Source organism: Podarcis bocagei, assembly GCF_964188305.1.
Source record: "Podarcis bocagei genome assembly, chromosome: 10".
Classification (NCBI taxonomy): domain Eukaryota; kingdom Metazoa; phylum Chordata; class Lepidosauria; order Squamata; family Lacertidae; genus Podarcis; species Podarcis bocagei.
In genome coordinates, this window is record NC_138135.1 from 63237400 (window position 1) to 63260269 (window position 22870).

At 44.3% G+C, this 22870-nt stretch overlaps 1 protein-coding gene across 3 annotated transcripts in view; it reads left to right on the forward strand.

Annotated features, from left to right (window-relative positions):
- The first annotated feature begins 4095 nt into the window (after positions 1–4095).
- The window catches only part of PLXNB2 (plexin B2), a 339781-nt gene continuing 321006 nt past the window's right edge, over positions 4096–22870 (forward strand). For 2 of the 3 annotated variants that reach the window (XM_081211372.1, XM_081211370.1), the window contains exon 1: positions 4096–4543. The gene's annotated coding sequence lies outside the window, so the exon portion shown is untranslated. Of the gene's footprint in view, positions 4544–4762; positions 5091–22870 lie in introns of those variants that run through there. The other variant, XM_081211371.1, reaches the window with a different exon arrangement.

Sequence of the window (22870 nt, forward strand, 5' to 3'; positions counted from 1 at the left end):
TGGGCAAAGGGGATGACAGCAGAAAAAAAGGACTCTGAAGCCGAAGAAAGGTGTACCCTTTTAGGAAGTCCTCAACTCCAGTGTTGAGAACTGTTGTCTTATTGGAAAGACCCTGGAGAGCCACTGCCAGTCAGAGTGGGCAGTACCAGTCCAGAGGGACATTGCTTAAGGCAATTTCAAGAATATATCCATGGTTTCCTATGACCCTTTTGCCTCTCCAGTTGCCCTTCTGCTCTCCCCACCACCCTGAGTCTGTTTACTTCCTCCTCCTATTATTCCAATCTCCCTGTGCTAACAGATTTGGCTATTCCTTTTAGCCATTTCCTACTATGGGATTACAGTAAGGGAAACTATGTTTATGTCACCAGCATAATAATAATAATAATAATAATAATAATTATTATTATTATTATTATTATTATTATTATTATTATTATTTATACCGCACCCATCTGGCGGCTCCCAACAGAATATTAAAAACACAATAAAATATCAAACATTAAAAACTTCCCTAAAGAGGGTTGCCTTCAGACATCTTCTAAAAGTCAGATAGTTGTTTATTTCCTTGATTTCTGATGGGAGGGCCTTCCACAGGGCGGTCGCCACTACCGAGAAGGCCCTCTGCCTGGTTCCCTGTAACCTCACTTCTTGCAGTGAGGGAACTGCCAGAAGCCCCTTGGCGCTGCATGATGAGGGGGGAGGCGCCAATGCCATTTAGGGCTTTAAAGGTCAGCGCTAACACTTTGAATTGTGCTTGGAGCCAATGTAGCTCTTTCAGAACCGGTGTTATAGGGTCTTGGCAGCCAGTCACCAGTCTAGCTGCCGCATTCTGGATAAGCTGTAGTTTCCAGGTCACCTTCAAAGGTAACCCCAAGTAGAGCGCATTGCAGTAGTCCAAGCGGGAGATAACCAGAGCATGGACCACTCTGGTGAGACAGTCTGTGGGAGGCAATGTCTCAGCCGGTGTACCTGATGGAGCTACATATAACAGCGATTTATGGCCCCCAGGGCCCTACCAGTTCCCTCACCCTGGGAACCCTCAGATAGCTGTGCTCTGACTGCCTTTCATGTTGGCGTCCTTCATACCAGTCACATCAGTCTCTGCTCTTCATTAGGGTACTTGATTCACCGCTTCTCTTTTAGTATATGTTGCAGGCAGCATTGACTTGTAGGGGCAAGAGAGGCAATTGGCAAGTCAAACTGCATTAATGCTGATGTAATGCAGGAGCTATTTTGTGAGCTGCAATCTCCTCGCCAACCACAAAGTCACCAGGAGGCCTTAAACAAGCTGGTATTTGCCTGTTTGCCAGCTTCCCAGACCTCACCCCCTTCCCCCAATTGGCATAACTGGTTTAATGTATGATCTAGTCTTAAGAGGACTGTAGTATGAATTACGGAACTGGTGTATGGGAAGCAGACTGAACACTTGAAATGTGCTACATTTGCTATCTAAGTATTATTACAGCCTGGCAACCTCCACCCATAGTTGAGAAAATAGGTACTCTGCCCATGAAATGTGTATCTACATTAAACAGACGTTTTAAAAAAGTAAAGCTGCAACCATTTGATAGTTCAATACAATGCACACTTGGAAATAACTGCCTCTTAATTCACTGGGACTTGTTTCCAAGTAAGTGCTCATTAGACCACAAGACTTGGAATCATACAGTTGTAAAGTTGGAAGACTTGCTTCCAGATTTCAAAGTTATCTGAGGGAAAAGGTACCTGCACAGCTTCCTAGGGCTTACTCTGTTCCACACACCCAAGACTAAAACTAATGGTCCTCTTTTCCCATTGCAAACACATCACTATTTGTGTTCAGGGATCTGTAACCTGTCCCTTAAGACTTTTACTCAGAAGTAAGTAAGTCTTACTTCCGAAGCAAAAGGCTTAAGGTTTGCGTCATATAGCTCAGCTTACATTTCAGTGGACAGTGTCATAAAAAGATCTGTGGCAATTCATACTAATGGGGGCCATTATAAAAAAAACCCCCAGAGAAATAAAAGGCTTGTTTGGAGCCTTATGAAAGGGTGCAGGATTGCTTAACAGACAAGGTTTATGCTAAGCCAGTGAGGTGTATTTGTACAGTGCACTTCGCAAACCAGGATTCAAACCCATATTCAGTGGGACAAGAATCTCCCAGTCATCCTCACTGGTTTCTTCATCCTCATATGTTCCACTCAGAAGCCCATAGCAAATTCAAAACGAGATACATTTCACAGACCCTCCAAGTGTCCCTATTTTCCAGGGACAGTCCCAGATTTACAGAAGTCATCCCAGTTTCTCTTTTGATCCTGGAATGTCCCACTTTTCCTTAGAGAAATGTTGGAGGGTATGGATATATGCGACCCCTGAGCCAAGATTAGTAACTATATAACGTTTAGAAGACGTCTGAAGGCAGCCCTGTATAGGGAAGTTTTTAAAATGTTTTATTATGCTTTTAGAAATGCTGTAAAGCCTCCCAGAGTGGCTGGGGCAACCCAGTCAGATGGGCAGGGTATAAATAGCAAAGTTATTATTAAGATAAGGGAAAATGGTAAAGGACCCCTGGATGGTTAAGTCCAGTCAAAGGCGACTATGGGATTACGGTACTCATCTCACATTCAGGCCTAGGGAGCTGACGTTTGTCCACAGACTGCTTTCCAGGTCATGTGGCCAGCAGGACTAAACCGCTTCTGGCGCAACGGAACCCCATGACGGAAACGCCATTTACCTTCCCGCCGCAGTGGTACCTATTTATCTACTTGCACTGACGTGCTTTCGAACTGCTAGGTTGGCAGAAGCTGGGACAGAGCAACGGGAGCTAACTCCATTGCGGGGATTCGAGCCGCCAACCTTCTGATCGGCAAGCTCAGTGGTTTAGACCACAGCGCCATCCACATCCATAAAGTTATTACAATCATACCTCATGTTACATTTGCTTCAGGTTGCGTTTCTTGAGGTTGTGTCCAACAACGACCCGGAAGTAACGGAATGGGTTACTTCCGGGTTTCACCACTTGCGCATGCGCAGTCACACAAAATGACATAATGTGCATGCACAGAAGCGGCGAATCGCGACCTGCACAGGTTGTGTTCTGTTCAGGTTGCAAACGGGCCTCCGGAACTGATCCCGTTTGCAACCAGAGGTACCACTGTATTAGTAACATTCATGTCCCCTAAATAAAAAAATTCCTTCCAGTAGCACCTTAAAGACCAACTAAGTTAGTTCTTGGTATGAGCTTTTGTGTGCATGCACACTTCTTCACATGAAAGCTCATACCAAGAACTAACTTAGTTGGTCTTTAAGGTGCTACTGGAAGGAATTTTTTTATTTTGACTATGGCAGACCAACAGGGCTACCTATCTGTAACTGGATTCATGTCCCCTGTTGCTGTTGTTTAGTCGTCTCCGATTCTTTGTGACCAGAGCATGCCAGGTCCTCCTGTCTTCCACTGCCTCCTGTAGTTTGGTCAGACTCATTTTTGTAGCTTCGAGAACACTGTCCAACCATTGATGTCCCTATGACGTCCCTATTGTCAACTAAGAAATGTCGACGGGTATGATTTCGCTGCCTACAGCGATTCCTCAAAGAAAAACGTCTCTGCACATGCTCAGAGACACTTTCCCTAGCTTACATGTGGAGAGAGCGCGCGCTCAGGTCTAACGCATGATGGGAGATGCGATCCCCGCTGCTGCGCTGCGCCTCCAAGGTCCCGCAACGTGGAGCCGGAGCCGAGCCGTGGCGACCGCCGCCCGAAGCTCGCCCCGAGTCCCCCCCGTTCCCGCCCCGTCACGTCAGCAAGCCAATCCCCCTCCGCTCCCCGGGAAGCCTGAGCGGCTGCCGGAGAAGCAAACAACGCGGAGAGGCGCGTCGGAGAGAGAGACCCCCTCGCCAAGAGCGCGCGGGAGGCTTCCCTCCTTCGCGCGCACTGAGGGGGGAAAGCAGGCGAGGGCGGGCGGCGGCGGGCTCGAGGGCGGGCCGAGAGCCTCTCTCTCCTCCCCGGACTGGTTCCCTGCCCTGCATTTATTCTTCTTTCCCTCCTCCTCCTCCTCCTCCTCCCAGTTTCCTGTCTGGCTTTGTGCTCGCGACGGATATGTGCGGCGCCCACAGGTGTGTCTCGTCCGCGCCGCTTTTGCCCGGCCAGGAGCGCGAGAGAGGCGGGCGCTGAGGCGCGTCACGTGATGCGCTCCGGCTCTCTGTGGCAGCGGCGGAGGAGCAGTAGTAGTGCTTTCCCCCTCAGCTCCTTCTCCGCCTTGCCTCGGCTCGGGAAGCTGCTTGCCGCCGCCGCCGCCGAGGCTCTCGCGCCGATTTGTGGAGGCTTCTGCTGAGGCGGCGCCTCCGCCCTCCTTCCTTTCCCCTCAGAATATGGGCAGCAGCCCGCCGGCCCCGCCGCTGGCTGCTGCGGGTCGTGCGCGCTGCCTCAGGGGGCTGCTGGGCTGAGGCGCGGCCACTTGGGGAGAGAGGGAGCGGCGGAGGCGGCGGAGGCAGCAGCACAAAGGCGCCGCCGCTACCACCACAGACCAGCAGCGTCTTCTCCTCCGTCTGCCGCCTTCCAACTTGGGTAAGTTTCGCGCGCCCCCCCCCCCTCCCGCCGCCTCACGAGAGCTCTCCCTGTTGGCGAAGGGGCGGCTCCACCTGTTGAAAGCCTCGGAACCCCTCCCGGGGAATGCTGATTTGCTGAGCCAGTAAGCCAGGCAACCTCTCGGGGAGCTTCCCCCCCTCCTCTCCACTCTTCCTTCCCCCTTCCCCTGTGTGGCTGCTTCTTCCCTTCACTGGGCGGCCGCCACTTCGGTGGCTCTTTCGGCGCGTCGAGGAAGTTGCCCGAGCCGATCCCGCCTGGAAGCAGCCGCCCGAGCTGCGATGAGGCCCGGGAGGAAGGGGGAAAGTGGACCTCATTGCCCTGGCGGGTTTAATTCGAGTTAACTGCTGCTGCTTTTTCAAAAAAAAAAAAAAAACCCAATAATTGCTCGTCCTGCCTTGTTCGAGCAGCAGATGGTTCCCATTAGGAGCAAAGCCTGGGCTCTTTCCGCTCAACGATGTGGCTGTGGACTTTGACAGCGCTGCGAGGCTTTTGCGAAATGTGAAACTTTCCCAAGGACTAGCTGCTGGTGGGTGAGCTGCGATGGCTGCTTTTCTATCCGATTGCGTTTGCAAACCTTTTTTTCCTTCTTTTTTTTAACATGATCAGGGAGAGGAAGCTTTTTAGATCCCTGCCAAAGGTGTTGGGGGAAAGAAAAAAAGAGACCATCTTATTCAGAGTCTGAGTGAATGTGCGAGCGATTTCTCCGCCTTCCCTTTTAGCACCAGGCTTCTGGAACACCGAGCTGGATTTTAGAGTGCGTTATTATCCTCGGGAGTTTCGTAATCGCCGCTCCACCATTCACATAATTAAAACCCATTCACTCACATCCCATTCATTCTTGTTCGGCTGCGTGTGGCTAGGCATTGGTGGCTTCAGTGACAATTTTTGACCCTTGGCTCTTGAGACCCCTTGTCTCTGTTTCAGATCTTGATTTGGGGCGGTTGAAGGCAGGTCCAGTTTCGTCTTTTCAGGGGCAGAAATGGCTCGAAACTTTCATAAAGCAGCTCTTTGCCGACTGCAGGCACACACTTTTGCTCTTTGCGTGTTTTGTGACTCACTCCGGTTTATTTGCTTTGGAGCTGCACAGCATTGTCTTTGGGGACTATGATCCCAGTGAGACTGTCCGTTCACACGCATGGCACTCTGGCCTTTCCAGTTTCTGTGCACAATAAGGTGCCTGGCTCATCTCTTTCTCGATTTATAAACTGGAATACAGGACACACACCCAAAAGGACCACACACACAAGTATGACTCTCTGAGATAGTGGACTAAGATTCATTTGTCATTTTTAAATCTAGCAGGATAGAAAGACTCTCTCTTTAATGTCTCTCCATCTTTGAAGTTCACCTGGCTAGGGGATGAGGCTGTTTTTAGTTACACGCCACCAAAGGAAAGACTCCTATGCTAACCAGTGCTCACCTGTTGTATCTGGTCCTATGCAGAACATTTTGTGTGTCTCTTGATACAACCTAGAGTGTACAGTTGGAGAGAGCTTGATGTTTGCATGCATTCTGGTAAAAGAGAACCTGATGTCTGCTTGCATTTTGGTAAAAAAGAACCGTTCTCTCTGTCTTGGAGGACACTGAGAGAACATTGTTGCAGTAACACAAGCCAGTATTTTGCAGTGTTTAGGTATGTAGGATGTATATATACCAGAACCTAGTTGCATGTGTGCATCCCAGCCATAGACATGTTTACTGAAAAGTATGTCCTCCTGAGCTCATTCTCCCCTCTCTGATTCCCTCCCAAGGATTACAACTGTAACCTCTTGTTTTGCTTCATTTTTTATCTTTACGAGTTTCCTATTTATAGGTGCTTCCTCCTCCTCCCTGAATAATACAGAGGATTACAACTGTCAACTCTTGTTTTGTTCCATTTTAAAAAAATCTTTGAGTGTTTCTTTTTCATAGATGCTTCCTCCTTGCCCCAGAATAGTTTTTTTTACCCTGGTATATTTCCTAATTCAGAATGTGCACAGTGGCACCAGCTTCCCCAAAGAAGCTAGCTAGTGGCGTGGCTTCTTTAGTACTGTCACATGCTGTGATGTAGGAGAAAGGAGAAATTTAGTGAGTGGGTAAAAAATGGTGAATGTTGATACACTGGCCCAACAAATCCAGCATAAAGAGAAGGGAGAGGTAGGGCTCTGATAATGGAGAGAGGATGGTGAGCATTGGCTGTGAAGTGGGGTTTTGACCTCTTACCTGGACAATAATGAGACAATGTGTACCTCTTTGGTGAGTTACAGGCTTTTTTGGGGAGGGAAGAGGACAAAACCCCCAGGATTTAGAATACTAAACAGTACAGTGGTACCCTGGGTTAAGTACTTAATTCGTTCCAGAAGTCAGTTCTTAACCTGAAACTGTTCTTAACCTGAAGCACCACTTTAGCTAATGGGGCCTGCCGCGCCGCCAGAGCACGATTTCTGTTCTCATCCTGAAGCAAAGTTCTTAACCCAAGGTACTATTTCTGGCTTAGCGGAGTCTGTAACCTGAAGTGTATGGAACCTGAAGCATATGTAACCCGAGGTACCACTGTAACTGGTTATGGGATCATCTGCACCACTACTCTGTGCAAAAACAAAAAAAACCAACCCAAGGACTACGTGGAGAAAGATATAGAATGGATTTATAGTTGATGACCTTAGCTTCTTGTGATCTAATCTGGGTTTGAATTTGCACTTTAGCAACCCGTGAGTTTAAGTTGTATCCAGTGATACAACTTGTATCCAGTGATTTCAGAATAGTAACTGAAATGAAGCACTTGGTTTATTGATACACAATGTTTAAATCTGAAAATATTATCTCTGTAAAGAAAACAATGTTACAAATGTTGAAGAGGAAAGAAATGGCAACATAAAGGAAAACACCATACTGAGATATAGTACTTAGAAAACAATACTGGTTAAAAGTAGCATTGTAGTTTCATTGACAAAGCAATAAATTAGAGCCATTTGAAATATTAGAGGAAGTAATATGTAGATGATCATAATTCCTAACTAAGGCAAAATGTAACTGGGAACCCATGCTTTTAGGCATGCCGTTGCTCATTCCAGCATATTCTTCAAAACAATTAAATAACGCTGTGTTTCCACATCTGCTTTGACATGTGTTGCTATCTTACTTCTTAATAAGGTAAAACATGATATACTTATCAGGTCCTTAACACCCAAGATGTCAACACTTCATGTTGTCTGTCACTCTGATTCATCTAAAAGTTGCAAGAAACTTACACAGAGTTAAACTTTTTGATTATTGACATCCATTTCAGTCCATTCCAATGTTTGCTGAAGTTGGTAGCTCCTTGGGCCTAGCAGGGGTCAGACTAACAGCAACTTCACCACCAATTAAGTTATATTGCTTTGTTATCCCAAATATCTATCGCTCTGCAGGAGGGCTCAGTGTACTTGGGTGGATGAAAAACATTCTTGTGTTGCAGAGTGAGATTGAGAGATCTGAGTATGCCATCATTTTCTAACTACTGAGTAGTGATAGATATGCTTGTTGATCTAGAAATATGGAACACAGGCTGTTGATTCCAGAGAAACAAATATTGGAGGGTTTATAGACACTTATTTTTCAGCAGAAATTCTTCTGAAGCTTCAGTTAACCATAACCAAAGATGGAATGGCATGGATTTTATTTCACGTCAAATGTTACTCTTAGAACTAAGTGATAGAGCAAACATGCCAGGAAAAGAAATAACAGCTAGCAGACAAAGCCACATGACCCAGAAGCTGTACGCCGGCTCCCTCGGCCAATAAAGCGAGATGAGCAACCCCAGGCTCGGCCACAATTGGACCTAATGGTCAGGGGTCCCTTTACCTTTACCTTTAACACACCTGACATATGGGTGGCGCTGTGGTCTAAACCCTGAGCCTCAAGCTTAGGGGTTGCTGATCAGAAGGTTGGCGGTTTGAATCCCCGTGACGGGGTGAGCTCCTGTTGCTCTGTCCCAGCTCCTGCCGACCTAGCAGTTTGAAAGCATGCCAGTGCAAGTAGATAAATAGGTATTGCTGTGGCGGGAAGGTAAACAGCGTTTCCGTGCACTCTGGTTTCCTTCACAGTGTTCCGTTGTGCCAGAAGCAGTTTAGTCCTGCTGGCCACATGACCCGGAAAGCTGTCTGTGGACAAATGCCTGCTCCCTCGGCCTAAAAGCGAGATCAGCGCCACAACCCCCATAGTCGCCTTTGACTGGACTTAACTGTCCATGGGTCCTTTACCTTTTTACCTTTTACACCTGGCAATAGCATCCTGCACAAGTTGAAGCCCGGGTGTTCTTCAAGACCAACTCCATGTAGAATGTGTAATCAAGAGGCACAAATGACAGTTGCCAAATCTAATGGATTTTATCCTATGTATCAAATCTGCCCTGTGTTTTGCTGCCCTTAGGGTTATTCTGCTCTTGCGTTTTGCAATACCAAAGTAGTGTAACTAAATACAATGCAAGCTTTCCCCTTTCAACCTATGGGTAGCTGCTGTGTTTCTTTTACAGCGGTGCCTCACAAGATGAAATTAATTCGTTCCTCGAGTTTTTTCGTCTAGCGAATTTTTCGTCTTGCGAAGCACGGTGTCAGAAAAGTTTTGGAAAAGCTTCAAAAATCGCCAAAAACCTCAAAAAAGGCTACCACACCGCGTTCTATGAGTTGCTCCTCGAAGTCAAGTCGCAACTGTATTAAGGGTGTTAAGAAAAAGGAAACAAACTTGCAAAAAACGCAAGACGTTTTTGTCTTGCGAAGCAAGCCCATAGGGAAATTCGTCTTGCGAAGCAGCTCAAAAACCGCAAAACCCTTTTGTCTAGCGAGTTTTTCATCTTGCGAGGCATTTGTCTTGTGGGGCACCACTGTAATTGAACTGAGAAATTTGCCCGTTGCTTTGCACTGGCTTCAGACAGGAAGTGCTAGATACATAGCAGTTGCCACAAGCTTTGAGTGCTGGTCAGGTGTGCATTAAGACAGTTGTGGGCATATTTGCAGGATCTACTTTTATTTTACTATATTGCTATTGGACTGCTGGCGCTGCTTGAAGGCACACACTTTCACTTAGGTGAATAGAATCATAGAATTGCAGAGTTGGAAGGGACCCTGAGGGTCATCTAGTCCAAACCCCCTGCAATGCAGAAATATGCAGCTGTCCCATATGGGGATTGAACCTGCAACCTTCGTGTTATCAGCACCACGTCCTAACCAACTGAGCTATCCAGGCCCTCCAGAATACACAGATTTTGTTAAGGCTAACTGTAGCTGATGGAGTCCTTTTGCTCTATTGATTGTTTTTAATTATGGTCTTAAGGTGATTACATTTTGTTGTTTTAATGTATATGCTTATAAACAGGCCTGGGATCTTAACCGATGAAGGGTGATTAAGAAATGGAGTAAATAATAATAGGAGGAAAAACAGAAGCTCACGATCCACTGACTGGAGCTGGCTGCAAAATAGTGTTTGTGTGAAATGCTGAGCCTGATTTAAAATGATGTGTCATATATAACCTGTATATATGAGTTTGCAACCACATTTGAGTTACTATGGAACAGAGATTCCAGCAGCCTCATTTAGGGGTTGCAGAGAAGGATGGTGGGCTTTGGCTATTTATCTTGCTAAATGAGAGCCAAAAAACCTTGCCAATCTTCTGCAAATCACCCCGTGATCTGCTAATAGATCGAAATGTACCATCTGCCCAACCCTCTATTAGAAGGTTGGCATGAACAAAAATCTAGAGTTCCTGAAGAAGCGAATGCTATTTAAGTTGCATGTTTTGCTCAGTATTAAGCAAGCAATGAACTAAAACCTCATACAGTCTATTGGTTTTATTTTCTCTTTGTTGTATGAGAGAACCACAATAACTCAGTACTACGGAGCTCATGTGATTTCAGTATATCATCAGTGCAGCAAACAAAAAGTACTGCTGTACCCTTGGCAAACATTAAAAAGTAAGATACCAGGCAGACTTGTCTGAAAATTCAAGGGCTGACCATGTGGACATTCATAGAAATAGTTGGGTCTTTGATTGGGCCTTATGGTTTGTGTATATTTAAACAGTTTTCTGGCACAGTATGCAGCTTCGTGGTTCTACAATGGTTGCAGGAAGATTAAATGAATGTCTTCTCATTCTGTTGTACTTGGTCAATTTTTTCTGTACACAATGTGCAGAATAATCTTTATGGTTTTTTAAAGTAGCTACTGAATGTGCCCACCTTGCTTCCAGTGTAGGACTTGAATTTTAGAAAACAAGGAGATACAATTGGGAAATGTCTTCAGTTTAAAAACAGATCAACCAATTATCAGGAGCCTCAAATGTGAGTTGTCCCCCCACCTTCAAGGATCTCAGTGTTAGTGAGCTACTGAAGGTCTGCCCTTGAACTTTCACCATTGTCTGTTTTGCCTATTTTTGGTTCTCTAGACCCACAGCTACACTCCATTGCACACCCTCAAGGACTGTGTAGGCCTGATAAACTCTTTGCTAGCAATAACCCAAAGAGGAAGAACAGTAGTATTGAGCTTTCTGTTTCACATGATGATTCTTAGTTCAAGCTCTGGTAGAAGAGATGGTGAATACAGTTTGGCTCAAGTGGTCTTTCCACCCATGCAGACGACGTGGGAGTGGGCAGCTGTTTGGAAACTGCAGCTGTTGTCACTGACTATCTCAACACGTACCAGTGCCTGAGTCACCCTCCTTGCTTTCTATTACTGTAGAAAGGGATTTGTGCTAGTGAGGTCTAAAGTATCTTGAACTTGGAACGATTTCAGAAAGTTTCCAAACAGACTTTGAAATGTTAGTTCCTATAATGCTTCAGGAATTTGGATGAAATAACTCGCAGCAACTTGTTGAAACCTGTTTGGATCCTTGCCTTGTGTGGGAGTATAGGAAAACATTAGTACATCCTAGTTTGGGGAGGTAGAAATGGAGGGCAGGTTGACGCCATAACGTGAAATAAGTCTTAATTCAGTGAACCTACCTGGCAACCCAAAGGAGCAGTACAGTATGATAACACTTACCTTCCTGATTTCTGAAATCTTCAGCTATTTTTTTAAAAAACAGGATTTACGCCATGAAGTTCTGTAACACTTGGAGCGCTGCCAGAAATTAGTTGCTGCTACACTGAACAAATATTAATAGCAGTGATTTTATGCTTGCCATTCTCCTAGTTATTCTTCCATTCTCCAAACAGAATACAGCTCCCCAGATGTTATGCAAATTCACTGCAGAATTACACAGTTACCATATTTAAGACTTGATCATAACTCATGACTTCAGTGTCCAGGTTGTAGATTTTCATGCATGGGAAAATCCTTGCAAAATTAAACAAATGGTTCCTTAAACCAGGGTTAACAGTTGCCAAAACAGAATGCCTAGCTGCCATTTTGGGGCCAGACATCTCGAAAGTTGTATTTTTCAATATGATTTTGGGGTTCCTGAAATTCATCCTGATGGTGCAGATAAAATATAATGGATAGAATTCCACAGGATGTGTTGCTGTTGTGTGAAAAGGGTCAAGATTTAAGGATCCCCAGGCATGCAGCTCCAGATGGTAGAGACATCAGGCGCCATCCAGGCAACCCAGGTATCGTCACTTGGTTGCCAAGTGGCTGACAGCAGGGTACAAAATGCTCCTGGTGAATTTTGAATGCTGCGCACACACAGAGACACCTCTGGGGTGTTTGCAACTTAAGTTATACTCAAAGTAGACCCATTGAAATTAAGGGTGCTCAGCAAATTGTGTCCCATTATTTCCAGTGGGTCTGCTCTGTGTAGGACTAATGTTGGTTGCAGCCATTTATTTTAAATTAGTCCTGGAAGTGCCAGAGGGACCCTTTCTTTATGGCATGAGCAGCACTGTGGTGCAGCTCCTTCCAGTTTTGTGAAGATAACATCAGAAGCCACAGGCTACAAGAAAGAGTGTTCCACACTGCTGTCTCTTATCACACTTGCTTCTGTTTCTAGGACCAGCAACATGTGTTCCCATGCTATGAAGGTAATATGGAGAGAGAATCCTGGAGTAAACGGAGATCTTTTGTGTTAATTGGATTGTTGACTAATACCAACCCTTTAACAGAATGAAGAAACTGGTGAAATCATTTTATACTGTTTTACAACCAACAGGAAATTAATTAAATTTAAGGCAATCAATGGAGGGCTTGGTTTTGTGTGAGTGACAGAATCTTATAGTTGAACATGAAGAGATTGTGGAGAACCGTTATCCACCTCTCTCTTTGCAGACCATAGTGTGCCATAAGCAAAGTACTGCAGAAAGGTTGCCTGAAAAAACAACAACCACTGGATAACTCAAATTAAGAAGGCAAGAGAGAGACACTCTACAGGAAAAGGCAAAGAATGAAAGTAGCATGTCTGTTGCACTTGCCCTGTTATGAAAATCGCTGACATGGTGTGATGCAGCCTAGGCTACCTCTTATTTTTATATCTGAATGGAAAGAAAAGTGGAGTGTTACTTAGTTCATGTGCTAGGGGAGTCCTGCAGTGTTTTGTTGTCTCTGCTTTGGGGAAATCATTTGGGGTATGTTTTAGCCCTTGGATAACTGCACATACTGGAACACTTAATTAAAGCAGATAAGTATTATCAAAGATTATTATGCAAAGTCTAACATGGTTCCAACTTGGATTTTACAAAAATGAATAAATCAATGCAGATTATATTGAAATCAATAATGTGTGTTTTAAGAATTTAAAATTGGATTTTAAGTGCCTTGCTCTGTACTCCCTGGAGGAAATGCTATGCTGACTTGAATTAAAAATCTATCTCTTGAACAACAGATAATACTTAGCTAGCTACCAGCTTTTCCTTATGACCATGTTTTTATTATGAAGGAGTTCCTTTAACACTGTTCAAGTTATAATTCTATATGCACTTACTTTGGAGTAAAAACTGTGCAGCAGCTGAATCCTGAAGAACAGTCAGTTCCCCAAAGCCTGTTGGAACAAGAAAGAATATGAGGTTTACTACCCATATTTGACACATTTTGGTGCAGAAATACCATCACAGCCGGGATGTGACTTCTGTGTTAGGAAGCAGCGGGACAGCACTTGTGTTGCACACAAAAGTTCCTGGGTTCACTTCCACTGGACAAAGAAATTGATAGTGGCTAATGTGAACTCATTAAGACACCATCCAGTATATTGTCATCTATACTAAAGGCATCTGAGAGATTCAACAATATCTAAAGATGTAACAGCATTTATTATCTGCTATGAGTGTCCCTATTGTGAGGCCATTAAAATAATGGATATATATATTTTTGGTCATACTATACTTTTTATTTTGTTTGTTTCCCTGCCTTGGGAATGCTGATCCAACACCAAAGGTGTGGAGTATGAAATCTGCATCTATGTCTATCCATGTGAACCCAGAGCCTTGTAAGCAAACTCTAATCCCTTGGCTAAGTTAAACTACAACTCCCATGATCCCTAGCTAACAGGACCAGTGGTCAGAGATGATGGGAATTGTAGTCCCAAAACATCTGGAGGGCTGAGTTTGCCAATGGCTGGTCTAGGCATTCCATTGTTGCACCCATAACCTTGGTTTAAGGTATCATTTAGCTCCTAGCTTTTATATCTCAGTTTATAACACTGCTTTGCCCACTAATATTCATCTGGTGCACTCTGCTGCCAAAGTATTCACCTCTCTCCTCTATTGGAGCATTTGACTCTGCTTCTCAAATCCTTTCACTAGCTTCCTGTTTTGTGTAACAGAATGTCCTTGTCCCTCGGTATCTGTCATACCTGTTATTTGTAAAGCTGAATGTGTGTGTATATATGTAATGTGGTATACATCAGTTACAACAGTTGCTGTATATAATTATAGTACAACTTCAAACATCCTGTCCCCACCTTCAAAGGGACCCTCATCAATGAGGTCCAAGCAATTGCAACAAGCAGTTGTTTATCACACTGCCAGTAAATACACTACATTTTTTCTGGAGTCTGGCTGACTAATGCAAAATGGACTTCTTGAGACTCATCTCTCCTGTAATTGAAAACTTTTCCAGGGTGGGTATGCCAATCCAGTTGGATTAGTATCCACATCGTGATGATTATTGGCGTGAGGAACACCTGGGTCTTTTTAGTAGTGCAGATGGCTAGGGCAGTCCAGTCAAGACTTCTGAGAATTGCTCTGGTGGTTATACTTGCTTGCAGCTTTCCTGACTTCATGCTGGGAAGCTAACTCCTTTCGCTTGCTCTCTAAATGTCTCATAACAAACAGGTTCTCACTGCAAATGTCCCTGGCTTTTTCACAGAAGCCAATATCTTGTAGTGCAATCATAATTATATTATGTTACTGGCATTTTATTAAAAACATGCTTTGAATAACACATGTTTTATGAATTTATGTGAGAGCCGATGCTGTCATGCACTGCTGGACTTTCTGTGTGAGCAGCCAAAGAAGAGCATTCTCATTTCTTAAATAATTTCCTACTATTTAATCTGATGATCAGCAAACTGTTCTTTGGACTGCAGATATGTTGAGGAACCTACAGCTTTATGAAGTTCCTCTTCATTGTTTTAATGGGAGAGGAGAGTGAACCACAGCTTGGGGTGCCTCTTCTCTCTTGCTAAGCCCCCCCCCCAAAGCTCGCTGACTTTAGTAGGAGCAGTGACAGAAAGAAGGGGGGGAGGGCAGTACTGGGGTGAAGAGGAGGATTTTGATATCGCTCATATTTGACATTGCATTTGGTGGTCCAACGTAGTCTTGGGCAGTGTTAGAAACTCAAATATTACATAAGCTAATCACCAAATTGCAACTTAAACCTAGGTTATGGTTGCCACAAATAAATGTCTATGGGCCTTTCTTTTTAATCAGTGAAATAGTAATAGTAGTAATAATAATAATAATCAGTTTTCATTTCTATACCACTTTTATCTTTTCAAGAAAAAAAATCGAACATCAAATCAAACTGGAATAAAACAAATTCAAGCTTCAAGAAAAATATTTCAGGTCCTTCTCTCAGTGATATTTCCCCATATTTATTTACCTACTTAATTTGTAGAGCTGTCCTATAGCAGAAATGCTCTAGGGAGCCAGTGTGAAGTAGTGTTTAGAGTGTTGGACTAGGACAGGGGTGTCAAACTCAAATTCATCGGGGGCCGCATCAGCAGTTTGGTCACCCTCAAAGGGTCGGTTGTATCTGTAGGACTTACAGTACAGGAGAGAAGGGTTCAGGCAGCCGTTGGATCTGTCACATCACAGGATGGCATGCGCTCAATATAAAAACAAGTGGAGGCTTCCTGAATGCATGTAAAGTGGAGGTTTCCTGTGTAGAATGGCTGGCACCGCTAGAGGGCAGACGTTCTCTGGCTTGTAGGCTGCTGCGCATGCGTTGAAGAGGCGGCTTTCTTGTGTCAAAAAAAAGGCGAGAATAAAAGGTGAAGGCTGGCGGCCGGCGGCGGCTACACGGGCCACATGACGAGGTCTGGCGGGCCGAATTCGGCCCGCGGACCTTGTGTTTGACACCCGTGGACTAGGACCTGGGAGTTGAGGCTTCAAATTCCCCACTCAGTCAAGGAAGCTCATGGGATGACCTTGGACCAATCACAGCCTCTTAACCTACCTCACAGGGTTGTTTAGGGATTAACTGAGGAGAAGGGGGGTGAACCGTGTACTCCTTGGAGGAAAAGGTGTGATATAAATGTAATAAATAAGCTCTTCTGTTTACCTGCTTAAGAAAGCTGGAGGGGCCATCCAGATGGGAGGTGTCTGTTGTCAACCTGGCATCCAGAGATCTCCACGGGGGGGGGGGGTGCAATTGGACCCATGCCACTCACAAAATGTGTCTGGCGCCTGGCTAATTTCGAACACAGGTGCACTTCAGGAGACAGTGGCTCCTCCTTTCCCTCAGCTGTCACTTAGCAACAGCCCTTAGAGGAGAGATGGGAAGCAGAATTCTGCTGTGGAGACCAGCTCCATTTGGTTTCTCCTCTCTGGGTTCATTAAAGTTGGTTACCATAGAAGCTACTATGTCACTTTATGAACTGGTGCTTGAGCTTGGTTGCTTTCCATTCCCCCTTCTCATCCCTTTTGTGCTGCATTTCTTGTAAGCCTGTTGGTCAGAACTGTTGCGTTTTTATTGATCTTCTGGGAACCCTTTAGGCCAACTTCCAAGAGACTGTGATCTACTCACAGAGTTAAAAACTGGCAGTGACCTACCCCCTTTTGGGGGGTACAGGGCAAAGTTGTTGAGCTTTCTTTAGAGGAGCCAAAGTTGTTGAGCATCTTTGGGAGGCCAGTGATCTGCCACAGACGTCCAGTGATCTACTGGTAGATCACGATCAACCTATTGGACATGCCTGCTTTAGGCTAAAGGGCAGGGTTCAGAATGATTTAAATAAATAACACCTTTAGTGTGACAACAAATTAATTACACAGCCCACAGCAGACATGTGTATTAGCCTAAATCCCCCATACACAACAGGTGTTTGTCTATTATGACCTAAGTGTTTATTCAACCAATGTGAAAAATTGGGCAGGAAGATTTTTATCTAAGCCATTTATTTTAGCTAAACCAATGGTAGAGTCCAGGAGTGTGCAGCTACTCCTCAGTTTATTTTTCCTGACTACAACTGTGCTGTGTGTGTGTGTAGGTAATATTACCCCAGTAGCTGCTGAGCAAAAGCAGTTGTACAAACAATCCTTTTCTAGTGTATTTAGTAAATAAATATTATGTGTGACTCAGCCCACAAAGTTTTATAGAATTGTTCTCTTATAAAGATTGAGATCAGAATTTGAATACTACTGTAAGTCCTTGGGTGCTTTTTTTTGCCAACGGAAGTGTGAAATTATGTTTCAAAGAATCCCTCAAAAATTAATCAACACCTTTTATTTAATGAAGCTGTTAAAATACTGCCTTCTAATTACCATGACTTGTGAGATCAGATATGTTTGTTTTCAATAGGAGGCCAACACATACAATTTCTTTGTTAAATACATCACCAGAGGATTGTTCGCTTGCCATCTATAATGGAATTCCACAAATTGTTAAATCCTGTCAGATATGATTGATATACTGTAGTGGTTGAATGAACTTGAGAGGGTGGAAACTTTATGCTTTGCCTTTTGAATATTAAGGGAATAAGAGCCATAGCCCTACTTGTTCTATTTCCTTCTCCAGTGGGAGTGGGAACGCACTTTAAAAAGTTTTTAATATGCATTGTGGGCCACATTAGCAGTCAAACTTATTTTCCCCTAGTGAGTTACTTAACAGTTGATGGAAGCTCCAGTTGTAATGAATGCACACCAGATTTTTTTTTAAAAAAACTGTATAAATTACAAATTCAGATAAACAATTTAAATTTCTTTTGAGCACCCCCCCCCCGAAACTACACACACATTTAATTATTTTATCTTAAAGGCTTTTATTCAAGCAGAAACTACCTTTGTAGCTAAATTGCAAAAAAGTTAGTAAGGTTCTACAGGAGCAGGCTTGCTCAATATTAATTGAAGGGAGGGGTAGTTGTCCCCCCCCCCAAAGTCTGCAACTTTCACCTAGCTTTGCTCCTTCCACAGGTGTAGAGTTCATGGATTTGACAATTAATAAGCTTTGCAAGTGATGTCAAGGCCAAGGAAATCATAACAATCCATGCAGTTGTTTATAAAAAATATTGTACTAGACTCTCCTGGTGCTATTTTTTTATTACCTTATGCAACATTTAATTTTTTTTTATAGAAGTGCAATTAATAAACACAACAGAATGTTCTTGATCCTGAATCCATTAATTGCCAGTAAACCTCTGCTTCTATAACTATTTCCTCTTTGCAGATAAGTTAGCATATGACCATTCATTGTTTGACTTTTCATTTTGTTGAAATAGATTTACACACAAGAGGATGCTGGGATGCAAACTGACTTCAGTGGGTTCTCGCTTTGTTAAACCTTTGGTATGCACATTTTATACTTTTATTTTGAGAAAAGCTGGTATATAGGGCTAGTGATACCTGAACTGATTTAAAATGTATTGTAAGAATGTATTTTATGTACAGTTGATGTCGAAGGTTACTGCATTTAGCTCTTAATTGGGTTGTTTTCCTTCTAAGCAAAGTTTGTGGTGGTATTTAATCACTTCTGTATAACATCTCAATATACAAAGGATTAGGTGCCCAAGACCTTCTGTTGAATTTCAAGGTGTAATGGAATTCAAACAAAAATCTCCCCAATCCAGCCCAACACCATTATCTGCATTACTGTATATTGTTGGCATCTGCCTGTCTTGAGAGACAATGGAGTGCATTAGCAGCAGTAACCTCCAGGTGCAAGCCTAGGCAGTGTGGTGTATGGAGGTCCTAGGTTGCCCAGACAACAAGTCCTCCCTCTCAGCATCATTGATGTGGCCCAAAGGAAAGCAGGGCAATGCATTTGGCACCAGCTTGGCTGCAGGAGTTGCCAGAAGGAGGCATACAAGGCGCCATCCAACAGTCTTCGGGAATCTGCTCTGGATTTATGTAGGGGTTTCTTTTCCTGAATGGGACGCAGGTGGCGCTGTGGTCTAAACCACAGAGACTAGGGCTTGCTGATCGGAAGGTCGGCAGTTTGAATCCCCAGTGATGGGGTGAGCTCCCGTTGTTTGGTCCCAGCTCCTGCCCACCCAGCAGTTCAAAAGCACGTCAAGTGCAAGTAGATAAATAGATATCGCTCCAGCGGGAAGGTAAATGGTGTTTCATGATCCAGAAAAACTGTCTGCAGACAAACGCCGGCTCCCTTGGCCTATAGAGCGAGATGAGCGCACAACCCCAGAGTCGTCCACGACTGGACCTAACGGTCTTTAACTTTACCTTCTTTTCCCAAAGATATCTCACAAGGCAGTGGAGATTTAGGATAAAAGTTTTCCTTCTCCTAGATGGGCTACCTTCCCAGTTGAAGAGCCCTATGCAGATACTTCCCTTAAAGCATGTGCAGAAACAGCCTTCTTGACCATTGGACTCACCATTGGTCTCGTTCGCTAGAATCTGTCTTCACATGCAGGGGAAGTCCCTAACTCACTGCGGGTTTGAGACCCATTGGCCACCCTCACCTAGTTTAGCTGACCAGTCGAAGCCATTTCCCGGTTGGCTGCTATTAAATGCTGGCAGTTTCTAATAGCCACCGGTCAGAGCTGAGTGCAGAATGAGGCCCACAGGTGGACAAACTTCACCAGAAGGAGCACAACGTGTGTCAGTTTGCATTTCTTAATGCAGAATGTATTGATCTGATGTGTAGATCTCTTTCCTATTTTGATTAACACAAGAGGCTACTAGAAGCTTCTCTGTGTGAGACAAGCAGGCAGAAACTTCATGATTGTTTGGGTTATACCTTTTGGGAAGCTGGTTTGAACTATTTCTTCCAATTAAGGTCATGCTGACTATAAATATATAAGAACGGAAGGTGCCTGGGCTTTACTTTCTCTTTCTGTCTCTCTTTTGTTCTGGTGTGGTGTTCTGTACATAGTATGCTTAGTGTTAAGGTTTAGTCTTGTTATAAGTTTTTGTAAGTGCTGCAATTGGATTTTTTTAATGGACTGTGCCAATCCTGAATGTATGTGGATTTGTGACCATTATGCTCATTTGCCTACAGCTGGATGAAGTACTATTGCCTCTGGTCTATTTTTGGGAAGCAATGTGTTTTAATTTTTTTCCTCCACACATATGACAATGTGCCCCCCACCAGAGGTGCTACCCCTACCCCGCTACTGTATATACACAGATTAAGTTGATGGTATGTTTGATGGGCTTTGAAAGCAAATAAACCATCCATGTGTGTATATCAATTGCATAATAAAGCACTTCCCTGAAATCTGATGACTTCTAAGTTTAGCTTTTTCATTTTGAGGAGTTGGATGTTTGAAAATTTCTCTTAGTTAGAGGACTCAGTTATTCCAAGAAGGTTGCCTAAAAATATGACAAACGTTAATTTGCAGCTGACCTCTGCATATTTGTCACATTTCAGCTCTTCCTTTTAGCTATAATTCCACCAGGTCAGCTTGTTGTACAGCTGGTACCTGTTACCCATCCTCGTCACCAAGTGTTTGTGTCCCATCTGCCATCTGAAAAAGCCTCCGCTCACTGTGATCTCCTCCTCCAGCAGCAGATGCTAAGGGGCTTGCAGGACTGCCACTGGTGTCTCTGACTCAGCCCTGTACAGATTGACTCTCAGCACGCCGTTGCAGTTGGATATAATTGGGCAGTTGCGTTTCTGAAAGTTGATGCATGCTGAGCTCAGCATGTGCCAACAGTGGTTGTGTGACTCTGCGTGCGCGCTGCTGGAATTGAAACATAGTGCAGGTTGAAGCATGTATCACCTGGATTTTTATTCAGTGCAGATTGGAGGGACTGGCAATCTTCCTTTTCTCCCCATTTCTTTACATAGAGGGATCTATTACTTCTGAGTTATGAAAGATGGGAATTGAAGAAATCTAGCTGCATAGATCATGAAGGTGTGCCACTTCTCTGTGGAACGGCTTGCAATTATACAGCGTATAAAGGATGCTCTTGTAGTCAGAAGACACTGTTTGTGGAAGAAAGTTAGTTGCATTTTCAGTCTTAACACAGTGCTGGGTAGTTCTGGTCATGCTAAGGATTACCATTCCATTGGAAGTTGTATAATGTTTAGTGCGTTGAGTGTGAACTGAATATGGAAGATTACCTAAATTGTTTTTTCAGAATCCCAGCATTTCTCAAGTTTTCGTTTCTATGCAATTTTTTTTTTTTAAAAAAAGAACCACATCAATATTTTAATGTAGATTACTTTAGGGATTATTTCTCTTTCACAGGCTAATCCTGTTATCAAAACATAGGATCTCAACTGCTGCATAACACTTGAGCTTGCTAATTATATTTTTGCAACCTGTGTTGCTTATACTGCTGGGTTTTTCAAAGATTATCATGAACAGGTATACCCCTGTAAAGACACTTGAATCTTCTTTTCCCAGTTGTGTCAATTAGTCATTATCTTTTCATTCCAGTCCTCAAGCCTGTAAATAAATAAGCACATTTCAGAAATATACACAATGGCTAATTTTTTAGTGAACCCCCCCCCCTTTCAAATGTCAAGAAGCCACAAGGCAAACTTTGTCACCTGTAATATAAATAAATCTACTTAAATGAAAGTTCTCTCAGCAGAAATCAGCCTAGAACCTTAAAACATAAGTCCAGTTGTTGGTTGTTGTTGATTTTTTTCAAAAAGATATTTATATGCTCTTTTTATGCAAATTGTTTTGAGCCCCAAGGAGACACCCTGGGGGGGGGGGGCTGGTCAGATCAGGATGAGGAATGGGAAGGGTTTGAGGAGCTGCCAGCTGATGAACCCAGGGAGGGACCCAGTTTATTGGGGGTAGGATGTGTCCAGGTGCCACGAGGCATAGGAGCTGCTGGAGAGACATGTGTCAAGCAAGGAATGCAATCCAGGAGAGGGGCTCAGACGCTTCCAGCCACATTGGCCACTGCCACTTCTACCCACAACCCCAGCTTCAAGCCACTGGATGCCAGCCCCACCTCCAGCCTCGAGGATGCCTCCAGAGCTGTCCCTCCATCAGTTCCTACTGATGGGCTTCTGCCTACTCATGAGACATCAGATACTCAGGCTGGATCTGGTATGGTGCCGTCTCCTCCTGCATCACCTAGTAGAGAAGCAGGTGCAAACAGACAGCTCACATCCAGCCCACTTTGAAGGAGTTAGCATTTGCTTGCTAGGAAGGCTGGATACTTCTTAAAAAGATGAAAGCTCAGAGTCTGTGAGTCCTCCCTGGGTGGTGCCACATCACTTATGGGCATTGGGTTGGTGACCACCACACTACTGTGGTTAATTAAGGGACATGGCAGGAGGAGCTTCTAAATTCCTGTTTGTTAGAGTTAGGAGGACAGCATGGAGTTGGGGCTTGCTGTGTGTCACAGTCCGGTTCATGGGTGGTCGAAGTCCCGGTAGGGGACGTCAGGACTGGGGGCAAGATGGCGGAGTGGGAGCAGGAATGGGAGTCTAGAAGCCAGGAGTCAGGAAGCCAAGTGTCCGCGGGTCAGAGAGTTGGGAGTCAAGAAGTCAAGGGTCCGAGGATCAAGAAGCAAGGAGTCAAGGAGCCAAACGCAGCAAGGCAGGGAACATGTTGCTGTGGCAAAGAGCTGAAGGGAAATGCTGACCTCATATTCCTTCCTGGCTCTTGCCACCAAGTGCTGTGAGTTACCAATCAGCCTCACCTGTGTGGCCACACCTTGCCTCTTCAGAACAAACTTAGGAAAACCCCAGTCCTGCAAAGTCCTATTGGTCACAGGGCCTGGCTCCCTCACACACTCCTGACACTGTGATTCATTTCCACAAGAGTGAACCCTGGATTGGCTC